The following is an 11,505-nucleotide window of genomic DNA, read 5'->3' as shown; positions in this document are numbered from 1 at the left end:
ATATCAGCTTTCCGATTAATGCGTAGAACACTTCACCGCAGCTTCCAGTCGTTGGCAGCAGTCACTCCGTTTATTTCGTGCATTTAACATAGAAAAATATCCCAAGGCACTTCGCACAAACATAAGGGAAAAAAGTGGATGCCGAGCCAATTTGGTCAGAGGTGAGTTGACCATTTAGCTCATAACCTGTCATCTAACAAAAAACCCTCAAATTTTCAAGTCCTCCTTCATACAACATACCAGGTAGCATCCTAGTGAATCTCAATATCCTTTCCATGTTGAGCCCAATACTGCACCCAGATCTCTAATTGAGGTTTAATTTAGATTTTATAAAGCCTCATCATTACCTCTTTGCTTTCATATTCATCTGAATGTTACCCAGTTTTCACGTTAAGAAATCGACATTCCACTTAACAATTTCACAGTGGGACGTCCCTGTCCGCATTGCTAGGTCCCAGAATAAGGCGGCACCCTGCCTTCCTTTCACAAAGGTTCGAAGCATCGGTACAGTTAAATACCTCTTGAATGCGCCAGCAAGTAGAAGCAAGAACCTGCTGTCCTGATGGGCGCTTAGCTGCCAGCCATTGGCTGCCTGTATTTGTATTTCTGGCATGTACCCTTCATCAGCTGTTGACTGACCTGTGTATTTCCAGCATTTTCTGTTTTATTTCAGGTTTCATTCCAATCCATCTAATCATGAAAAACTGGACAAGAATGGAAAACAACACCAGTAAACTTGTATTAAAACAGAAATATGCTGGAAATACACAGCAGACCAGCAATGTAAAGGAAAAAAAAAAGACGAGGTATGTTATGTAGTGAGCAAGGAGTTGGAAGTGCCGGGAATGCTGACAAATTTGATACAGGTGTGGCTGATATTCTAGTCTGACAGGAGGTGGAGGTGGAGGCAGAAAAGGCAGTGACATACCTATAACAACAACACCCTCCATTTTATAGAACGCCTTTAACGTAATAAAATGTCCCAAGGCGCTTCACAGGAGCGTTATCAAACAAAATTTGACACCGAGCCACATGATATTAGGGCAGATGACCAACAGCTTGTTCAAAAAGATAGGTTTTAAGGAGTGTCTTAAAGGAGGAAAGAGAGGCGGAGAGGTTTAGGGAGGGAATTCCAGTGCCTTGGTAGCTGAAGGCACGGCCACCAATGGTGGAGTGATTAAAATTGGGGATGCGCAAGAGGTCAGGATTGGAGAAGCACAGATATCTCGGAGGTTCATAGGGCTGGAGGCAGTTGCAGTGATAGGGAGGGACGAGGGCATGGGGGTATTTGAAAACAAGGATGAGAATTTTAAAATCGAGGTGTTGCTTAACTGAGAGCCAATGTAGGTCAGTGAGCACAGGGTGAAGGGTGAATGGGACTTGGTGGGAGTTAGGATATGGGCAGTAGAGGTTTGGATGACAGATACACCACTTTGAGTACTGTTGGGGGGGATGGCTTATCAGAGGAAGGCAGCAGCAGCCAACTTCCTGGCACCAGGGGTGGCTCTGCTGCACAGAATGGGAGGAAAAAAGAGGGGTAGAGCTATAGTAATAGGGGATTCTATCGTAAGGGGAATAGATAGGCGTTTCTGCGGCCGCAAACGAGACTCCAGGATGGTGTGTTGCCTCCCTGGTGCAAGGGTCAAGGATGTCTCTGAGCGGCTGCAGAACATTTTGGAGGGGGAGGGTGAACGGCCAGTTGTCGTGGTGCATATAGGCACCAGCGATATAGGTAAAAAGCGGGATGAGGTCCTAAAAGCAGAATATAGGGAGTTAGGAGATAAAAAACAGGACGTCAAAGGTAGTAATCTCAGGATTGCTACCAGTGCCACGTGCTAGTCAGAGTAGAAATAGAAGGATACTTCAGATGAATACGTGGCTAGAGGAATGGTGCCAGGGGGAGGGATTCAAGTTTCTGGGACATTGGAACCGGTTCTGGGGGAGGTGGGACCAGTTCAAACCGGACGGTCTGCATCTGGGCAGGGCTGGAACCGATGTCCTAGGGGGGGTGTTTGCTAGTGCTGTGGGGGAGGGTTTAAACTAAAATGGCAGGGGGTTGGGAACCTGATCAGGGAGACAGGAAAGGGAAACAAGGTGTGGTAAACCACTTTTATCGTTCACTATCGTTACACTATGGTTATCACTGTTACATCGTTACACTATGGTTATCACTGTTTACACTGTTGTATCACTACACGAGGTCGCCTCTTGTCACGCTGTTATACCTGGGCTGACCACTGCTGACTCCGCCCATGGCTCCACCTACCTGCCCAGGTATAAAGGTGGTCGACTGGCTGGTATTCCTCCTTGTTGGATCCGATCACCCACGAGGGTGGGCTCTGTTATTTAGCCAATAAAAACCTATAGTTACTTTCTTAACTCGTCGCTTTTCATTGGATGAATTGATAGGTATATCACAAGGATAAAAGCAAAAGATAGGAAGGAGAAAAACAAAAGTGGCAGTCAGAGAAATCAATGGTTTAAATCAAACGTGGCCACAGTAAATAATAATTCTAATAGGTCTAAGAGCGTTAAAAAAACAAGCCTGAAGGCTTTGGCCTAGAAATTGGGTATAGCCTCACTTGAGGCGTTAGAACTAGAACTGGCGCTGCGCAAAGTTTATAGCCAGACGAAACTTATCGCCGCCTGGCGCGATATTGGGTTGCATCGCCCCCAAAGGTGATTGAGGCGCGAATTCAGACGTTGCACGGGCCTCCTAAGGCGCAAAACTTCCGGCGCTACCCAATATTGGCGTGGACGGGCGCAGCGCAGGTGATCTCAATTACCGATAACCACGAGACTGCCAGGCGCCGGCTGGCTCTTAAAGGGGTGGGTCAGTCAGCCTCAGCTTCCACACTCATCGCCCTGTAGGCCTCAGAATCGGCGCACGCCCTTCTCTGGCGCAAAAAACTTGGTCAAGATGGAGAAGGTGAGACAGAGAGCAGAGCGCTTCAGCACTGAGGCTCTGGAGCAGTTGGTGGCCGCAGTGGAGCGCCGTCGAGATGTTCTCTATCCTGACAATGGCAAGAGGCCGAATCAAAAGGAGTACCGCTGAGCTTGGAGGGATGTTTGTCAGAGGGTCAACTCCAGCAGCATAGCGACCAGGAGCCCTGTTCAGTGCAGGAAGAAATTCAACGACCTCACTCGGGTCGTTCGGGTGTGTGGTGTTTATGCAAACTTCTGATTCCCTCCATCTGCGCCTGACTTCACGGCTACAGGGTGCGCGATGCCCCAATGGCCATGTGTCAGCAAGCACCCATGGCCCTTTCTGGGCACACACATGCACATTTGACTCAAGGCGTCATGTAAGGGCTCTTGCACCATGGGGGGCATAAGATGATCACTCAGGGCGTCATGTAAGGGCTCTTGCACCATGGGGGGCATAAGATGATCACTCAGGGCATCATGTAAGGGCTCTTGCACCATGGGGGGCATGAGATGATCACTCAGGGCATCATGTAACAGAACTTCCCCTTCTTTCCCCTGCAGTCCAAGCTGGCGACGATTCGCAAGGACCAGCTTTGAACCAGTGGAGGACCTCCACAAGTGGTCTCTCTGACGGATCTTGAGGAGAGAGTGCATCAGATTCTTGGAGGACGTCTGAGTGGTCCTGTTACCACTGCAGCTGCCGACCCCATTGTCGACAGCGATGGTAAGGATCTCACCTTTTTCAGCTGTCTCCTTCCACTTGGTCCCCGCGCCAGCATGCTTTCTCACTGTGGAGCCATGTCATAGCCTTGCCGCAATCTGGCATGCCTTGCTGCCAACCTGTCCTTTTGCTAAAGCCACTCTTCCACCTCCCTGCTTTCAGATGCTGCATCACTAGCTCGGGATCCGGGCCCTGAAGCTACCAGTGCCAGTGGCTCCGGAGGCGAGGATCAGGAGGAAGCCGCACCATCCGTTCCAGCCGCAGGGGAGCCAACACATCTGCAGACTGGGGATAGTAGCTCCCTGGAGGGGAGGCAGGGGTCTCTGATGAGGAGCCAGCTGCCGGAACAAGCGGCCTGCATCAACGCAAGGGGGGGTAGGCAAGTTTGGGCACCGGCTCCCCAGAGGGCGAGGCAGGGAGCGATGACTGCTGCACAGAGTGCAGAGGAGGTGCGTAGCCTGGCTGAAATGAGCACCCAGGCCCAGCTCAGGCACACTGAGCTTATGGCTGCAGTGGGGAGGATGCCTCAGTCGATAGAAACACTGGCAGAGTGTGCTGGACTTTGGCGCTGCAATGGAGAAGGCTGTCCAGGGCTTCGGGGCAGCAATGGAGAGGACTGTCCAGGGCTTCAAGGCCGCTATGGAAAGGACTGTTCAGAGCTTCGGACAATCCCTGGAAAGGTCTGTCCAGGGCTTGTCCGAGGCAGTGGAACGGACTGCTCCGGCCTTGTCCAAAGCAATGGAGAGAACTGTCCAGGGCTTCTCCGAAGCACTGGCACCTGCCACACAGGCCCTCACTGCTGCCACGCAGTCACTTGCTGGCCTCGTCCAGACCCAGATTGAGGCAACGCGAACTCTCACTGCTGCCACCCTATCTGCATCAGCTAAGATCACCCCGGGCCTTTCCAGTACCACACGAGGCAGGAATCAGTGGAGCAGTTGCTTGTGGCGGTGGAGCCGAGCCGGTCCCCTCCGAGAGCCAGTGTGTCGTCCGACCATGGTGCAGGTGTCCTCTCTCGGCATGTGACCATTGCTCATGCCACTGCTGGAACGTCTGCAGTGCAGCTGCCACCACCTGCAGTGCACACTGCTTCCAGCCATGGCCAGATCAAGCAGCCAGCCTCCGCACCCTCCAAGCCCAGAGGTCGTCCAGGCCGTCCCTCAGGGGCTTCTGCGATTCCAGACAGTCACCAGGCGTCCCCCAGCCTTGACCCCGCCACTGGGGTTCAATTACGTAGGAGCAGCAGGGAGGGAAGGGGCCGACTGCGAAAGAGAAGTTGGTCTCCATCAAGGGGCCAGCAGTAGCGGGAGTTGCTGAGATGTTTCTTCCTCCAAATTCAAGGACGCCCTCACCTGTTGTGATTGTTTGTGATGGTTTGTTTCGTTTTGCGGCTTTGCCAGAGAGTTGACTGTTATTTTGTTAGTTATGGTTTCTGTTGACATGACGTTGTTATGCTGGAAGGAAGCACTTTTTGACAATAAAGAATTTTTTTTATTTACAATGGTACTCGTAACTGTTTACACTCATGGTGGACTTCCTAGGCTTTGAACGATCCGAAGTGCGCAGGACGAATAACGGCCATCATTCCGTCAGAGGGGCCGAGAACCGAGTCCTTATGAGCCTCTGACGGATGACCCTTCCACTTTCAGGAGCCCTCCCATCTTCCTCCTCCTCCTCGTCCGCCTGCTCTTCCTCCTCCTCCTCGTCCGCCTGCTCTGCTGGACCTTGAGGGTTGGCTGGCATTGGCTGGGTTTGTCAAATGGCCAAGTTGTGGAGCATGCAGCAGACGACGACGATGCGACCCACTTGTTCTGGCGAGTACTGCAGGGCTCCCCCCGAATGGTCCAGACAGCGGAAACGCTGTTTGAACACACCAATAGTGTGCTCGACAATGTTCCTGGTCGCCTGATGGCTGCTGTTGTAAAGCTCTTCTGCCGGGGTGGCGAGCAAACGGAGTGGGGTCATGAGCCATGGGCAGAGAGGATAGCCCTTGTTGCCCAGAAGCCAGCCTCGTGGGTGAGCCGGGCCCTCAAAAAGGTCAGAAACTGAGGTCTGCCGCAGGATGAACGCATCGTGGCTGCTCCCAGGCAATTGTGCGTTGACCGCCATTATCATCTGGCGGTGGTCACAGACCAGCTGGACATTGAGGGAGTGGAACCCCTTTCGGTTGCGGAACTCCTCTGGACTCTGCAATGGCGCCCGCAAAGCCACGTGTGTGCAATCTATGGCTCCCTATACCATGGGGAAGTCCACAATAGCAACGAAGCCCTGCGCGCGCTCCGCCTGCTTCTCCAGGGTCACAGGGAAGGTGATTAATTGACGCCTCCTTCTATAGAGGGCAGCTGTCACTTGCCAGATGCAACAATGCACTGCAAATTGTGTTATATTCACGATGTCCCCAGCGGCTGACTGAAAGGATCCGCTTGCGTAAAAGTTCAGAGCAACAGTCACTTTGACGGCAACCGACAGAGAGGTCCTGCACCGTAGACGTGGCTGCAGATCCTCAGCAAGCAGGTGGCACAGCTCAGTCACAACCTCCTTACCGAATCTGAGCCTTCGCAGACACTGCTCCTCGGACATGGCAAGGTATAACACCTGCTGCCTGAAAACCCTCGCAGCGTATCGTCTAATTGGCCGACCTCCATTGCCCCTCCTCCTTCTGGCCAATCCCGGCCCTCTCTCCCGCCGTCTCTGTGCCCCTTCCAAGTGTCCGGCCATGAGGACGTGCCCCTCCAAAGCAGCTCCCATTGCTATGCCAGATGGGCAACACGCAGTAATGTCTAGCGCTCCAACTGCTCTGGACAGGCCTGCAGGTCCCAAGTCTTCGAAGGCTAAATCCGAAAAATAGTGTGCAACAGTAGTTCACCAACTCTCTCCAGCAACGAACAGAATGAACAGGCCAAGTGCCTGCAGTTTTTATACTAGAGCTGTCCCCTTTAAATAGCGCCCCCCGACTCAGAGAAGGGCCTGGGAATGTTCCATCCAACTGTCACTAATAGCGCGAGGCAGAAAGGTTCCGGGCGCCACCGAATATCCGGTCAGGGGCGCCAAAAAGGCGTTGCACTGAAATGACGTCACTAACTGCCGGCGCGCTAAGAGTTAGCGCTGGCGCTAAATGGATACGCAATATGGGAGGTGTCGCTATCTTCATTGCGCCCGCCCGAACATTGGGTAACGCCCCAACTCTCGGGCTCTTTAGGCGCTAATCGTTGGCGCAAACAACCGAATTTCTAGGCCTTTGTGTCTTAATGCGAGGAGCATTTGTAATAAGGTGGATGAATTGGCTGCGCAAATAGAGGTAAACGAATATGATTTGGTTGGGATTACAGAAACGTGGCTCAAGGATGGCCAAGACTGGGAACTCAACATCCAGGAGTATTCGATATTCAGGAAGGATAGGCACAAAGGAAAGGGAGGTGGGGTAGCATTACTGGTTAAAGAAGGGATTAACACAATTGTAATGAAGGATATTAGCTCTGATGATGTGGAATCTGTATGGGTAGAATTGAGAAATACTAAGTGGAAAAAAACATTAGTGGGGGTGGTATATAGACCTCCAAACAGTAAGGCAGAGGTTGGGGATGGCATTAAAAGGGAAATTAAAGAAGCATGCAATAAGGACACAGCAGTCATCATGAGTGACTTTAATCTGCATATAGATTGGGCCAACCAAATTAGTAACAATACTGTGGAGGAGGAATTCCTGGAGTGTTTACGGGATGGTTTCCTGGACCAATATGTCGAGGAACCAACCAGAGATCAGGCCATCTTAGGCTGGGTATTATGTAACGAGAAAGGATTAATTAGCAATCTTGTTGTATGAGGCCCCTTGGGTCGGAGCGATCATAATATGATCGAATTCTTCATTAAGATGGAGAATGAAGTAGTTGACTCAGAGACTAGGGTCCTCAATTTAAATAAAGGAAACTACGATGGTCTGAGGAGCGAGTTGGGTAGGACTGATTGGGGAATGGCACTCAAAGGGTTGATGGTGGATAGGCAATGGCAAACATTCAAAGACTGAATGGATGAGCTACAGAATTTGTTCATCCCAGTTTGGCATAAAAATAAAACAAAAAAGGTGACTCAACCGTGGCTAACAAGGGAAATTAGGGATAGCATAAGATCCAAGGAGAGGACATATAAATTGGCCAGAAAAAGCAATAATCCTGAGGATTGGGAGCAGTTTAGGATTCAACAAAGGAGGACAAAGGGATTAATTAAGAAAGGGAAAATAGAATATGAGAGTAAGCTTTCAGGGAACATAAAAACTGACTGGAAACGCTTTTATAGATATGTGAAGAGAAAAAGATTGGTGAAGTCAAGCGTAGGTCCCTTGCAGTCAGAATCAGGGGAATTTATAATGGGGAACAAAGAAATGGCAGACCAACTAAATACATATTTTGGTTCTGTCTTCACAAAGGAGGACACATTTAACCTCCCAGAGATGCCGGGGAACATAGGGTCTGATGAAAGGGTGGAACTGAAAGAAATCAGTATTTGTAGGGAAATGGTGTTAGGAAAATTGATGGGACTGAAGGCCGATAAATCCCCAGGGCCTGATAATCTACATCCCAGGGTACTTAAGGAAGTGGCCCTAGAAATAGTAGATGCATTGCTGGTCATCTTCCAGAACTCAATAGACTCTGGAACAGTACCCATGGATTGGAGGGTAGCTAATGTTACCCCGCTATTCAAAAAGGGTGGTAGAGAAAAAGCGGGGAATTATAGACCGGTAAGCCTGACATCGGTAGTGGGGAAAATGCTAGAGTCCATTATAAAAGATGTAATAGCAGAGCACTTGGAAAGCAGTGACAGGATCGGACAAAGTCAACATGGATTTACAAAAAGTAAATCATGCTTGACTAATCTACTGGAATTTTTTGAGGATGTAACTGGTAAAATAGATAAGGGAGAACCAGTGGATGTGGTGTATTTGGACTTTCAGAAGGCTTTCGATAAGGTCCCGCATAAGAGATTAGCGTGCAAAATTAAGGCACATGGGATTGGGGGCAAGGTAGTGACTTGGATAGAGAACTGGTTGGCGGACAGAAAGCAGAGAGTTGGAATAAACGGGTCGTTTTCTGAGTGGCAGGCAGTGACTAGTGGTGTACCGCAAGGATCGGTCCTAGGACCCCAGCTGTTCACAATGTATATTAATGATCTGGATGAGGGAATTGCATGTAATATCTCCAAATTTGCAGATGACACAAAGCTGGGTGGGAGGGTATGCTGTGAGGAGGATGTCGTGAAACTCCAGTACGATTTGGACAGGTTGGGTGATTGGGCAGAAAAATGGCAAATGCACTATAATGTGGATAAATGTGAGGTTATCCACTTTGGTGGCAAAAACAGGAAGGCAGATTATTATTTGAATGGCAATAGATTGGGAGAAGGGGACGTGCAAAGAGACCTGGGTGTTCTTGTGCACCAGTCGCTGAAGGTAAGCATGCAGGTGCAGCAGGCGGTTAAGAAGGCAAATGGTATGTTGGCCTTCGTAGCAAGAGGGTTCGAGTACAGGAACAAGGATGTCTTGCTACAGTTGTACAGGGCCTTGGTGAGACCGCACCTTGAATATTGTGTGCAGTTTTGGTCGCCTTACCGGAGGAAGGACGTTCTTGCCATGGAAGGAGTGCAGCGAAGATTCACCAGGCTGATACCTGGGATGGCAGGAATGACGTATGAGGAGAGATTGTGTCGATTGGGCTTATACTCACTGGAGTTTAGAAGATTGAGAGGGGATCTCATCGAAACCTATAAAATTCTGTCAGGCCTGGACAGACTAGATGCAGGAAGGATGTTTCTGATGGCCGGGGAGTCCAGAACCAGGGGTCATAGTCTAAGGATAAGGGGTAAGCCATTTAGGACTGAAATGAGGAGGAATTTCTTCACCCAGAGAATGGTGAACCTGTGGAATTCTCTGCCAGAGGGCGGTGGAGGTGTTCATTAAATATATTCAAGAGTTGGATATATTTCTTAAGGCTAAAGAGATCAAGGGATATGGGGAGAAGGCAGGGACAGGGTACTGAATTTGGATGATCAGCCATGATCTCATTGAATGGCGGAGCAGGCTCGAAGGGCCGAATGGCCTACTCCTGCTCCTATCTTCTATGTTTCTATGTTAAGACGGGAGGCCGGCCAGGAGTGCGTTGGAATAGTCAAATCTAGAAGTAACAAAGGCATGGATGAGGGTTTCAGCAGCAGATGAGCTGAGGCAAAGGCGGAGACAGGCGATGCTATGGACGTGGATATAGGCGGTCTTAGCAATGGCGCGGATATGTGGTCAGAAGCTTATCTTAGGGTCAAATACGACACCAAGGTTGCGAACAGTCTGGTACAGCCTCAGTTGCCAGGGAGAGGGATGCAGTCGGTGACTAGGGATCGGAGTTTGAGGTGGGGACTGAAGACAGTGGCTTCGGTCTTTCCAATATTTATTTGGAGGAAATTTCTGCTTATCCAGTACTGGATGTCGGACAAGCAGTTAGACAATTTAGAGACCATGGAGGGATCGAGAGAGGTGGTGGTGAGGTAGAGCTGGGTGTCATCAGCGTACATGTGGAAACTGACAAGTGTTTTCGGATGATGTCACCGAGGGGCAGTATGTAGATGAGAAATAGGAGGGAGCCAAGGCTAGATCCTTGGGGGGGGGGGGGGGGGGACACCAGAAGTAACAGTGCGGGGGTGGGAAGAGAAGCCATTTGCTGCTGATTCTTTGGCTACAACTGGATAGATAAGAATGGAAGCGGAGTGCAGTTGCAGATTGGTTGCCTAGCTGTTCGTAGCAGATGGCACAGCTCTGCAACTCCCTCTCAGCATATCCTGAGCCTGAGGCGGCAGTTGTCCTCTGACAACGACTTATATAGAGAGCTTTTAGCATAAACTTCTCAAGGCGCGTCACAGGAGCGTAATCAGACAAAATAATTGACACCGAGCAAAAAGGAGACATTAGGACAGGTGATGAGGTAACTGTTAAGGAGCAACGAAGAGGTTGAGGGAGGGAATTCCAGAGCTTGAGGCCTAGGTAGCTGAAGGCACGGTCACCAATGGTGAGGCAAAGGAAGTCGGGATGCACAAGAGGCCAGAATTAGAGGAACACAGAGTTCTCGGAGGGTAGTAGGGCTGGAAGAGATGGGGAGGGGCGAGGCCATGGAGGGATTTGGAAACAAAGATGAGAATCGATGCATTCAAGGAATGAGCGTCAATGTAGATTGGTGAGTACAAGGGTGAATGGGACTTGATTTATTACCACAATAATATTGTGCATTACACCATATAACCCGCCAATCCTTGAAATATTGTACAGGAAACTTTGGTTTATACGGAGGTTGTATGTCCGGAAACCTCGATCTACCGGCAGAAATCAGGAGCCGTTTTGTTAGGTTTTTTTCTTCTCATGGCTTTGTTTTCAACAGTCAGGCTCTGGAAAGTCTCTCTGAAGCTGTTGCTAAGCTACAGACGCTGCCAAGGTACGGGCCGACTGTTTACAAGCTGTTGCTAAGCAACAGTGTTTGTTGTCAGATACGGAGATGAAAACCTCCGTATGCTTCAACATTAACTTTGTATGTCTGGCAGTTTTGATAGATCGGCAACAGCTCAGTCCAGTCGGTGCCGGATAGAACAAAGTTTCCTGTATCATGTAATTTACTGTGAGCAATTCCATGGGAGATCTGCTAGCACTATACTAAGAACCTTTTATTCCAACCTTTTTAAAGCCAATAATGGTGGGTACTGCTAGTCCAACTATTTTTAGTGATTGTGCAGATGCACATTCAGCTGTTTTAAATTCTTTTTAAAGGGAATTAGATGGTTGCTTGGAAAAAAAGAGGAATATTACAGAATATGGGGAATCAGCAGGA

Source organism: Somniosus microcephalus, chromosome 6, assembly GCF_052327205.1.
Source record: "Somniosus microcephalus isolate GS21.2 chromosome 6, FLI_Smic_1.0, whole genome shotgun sequence".
NCBI classification, from domain to species: domain Eukaryota; kingdom Metazoa; phylum Chordata; class Chondrichthyes; order Squaliformes; family Somniosidae; genus Somniosus; species Somniosus microcephalus.
This window is presented reverse-complemented; position numbering follows the sequence as displayed.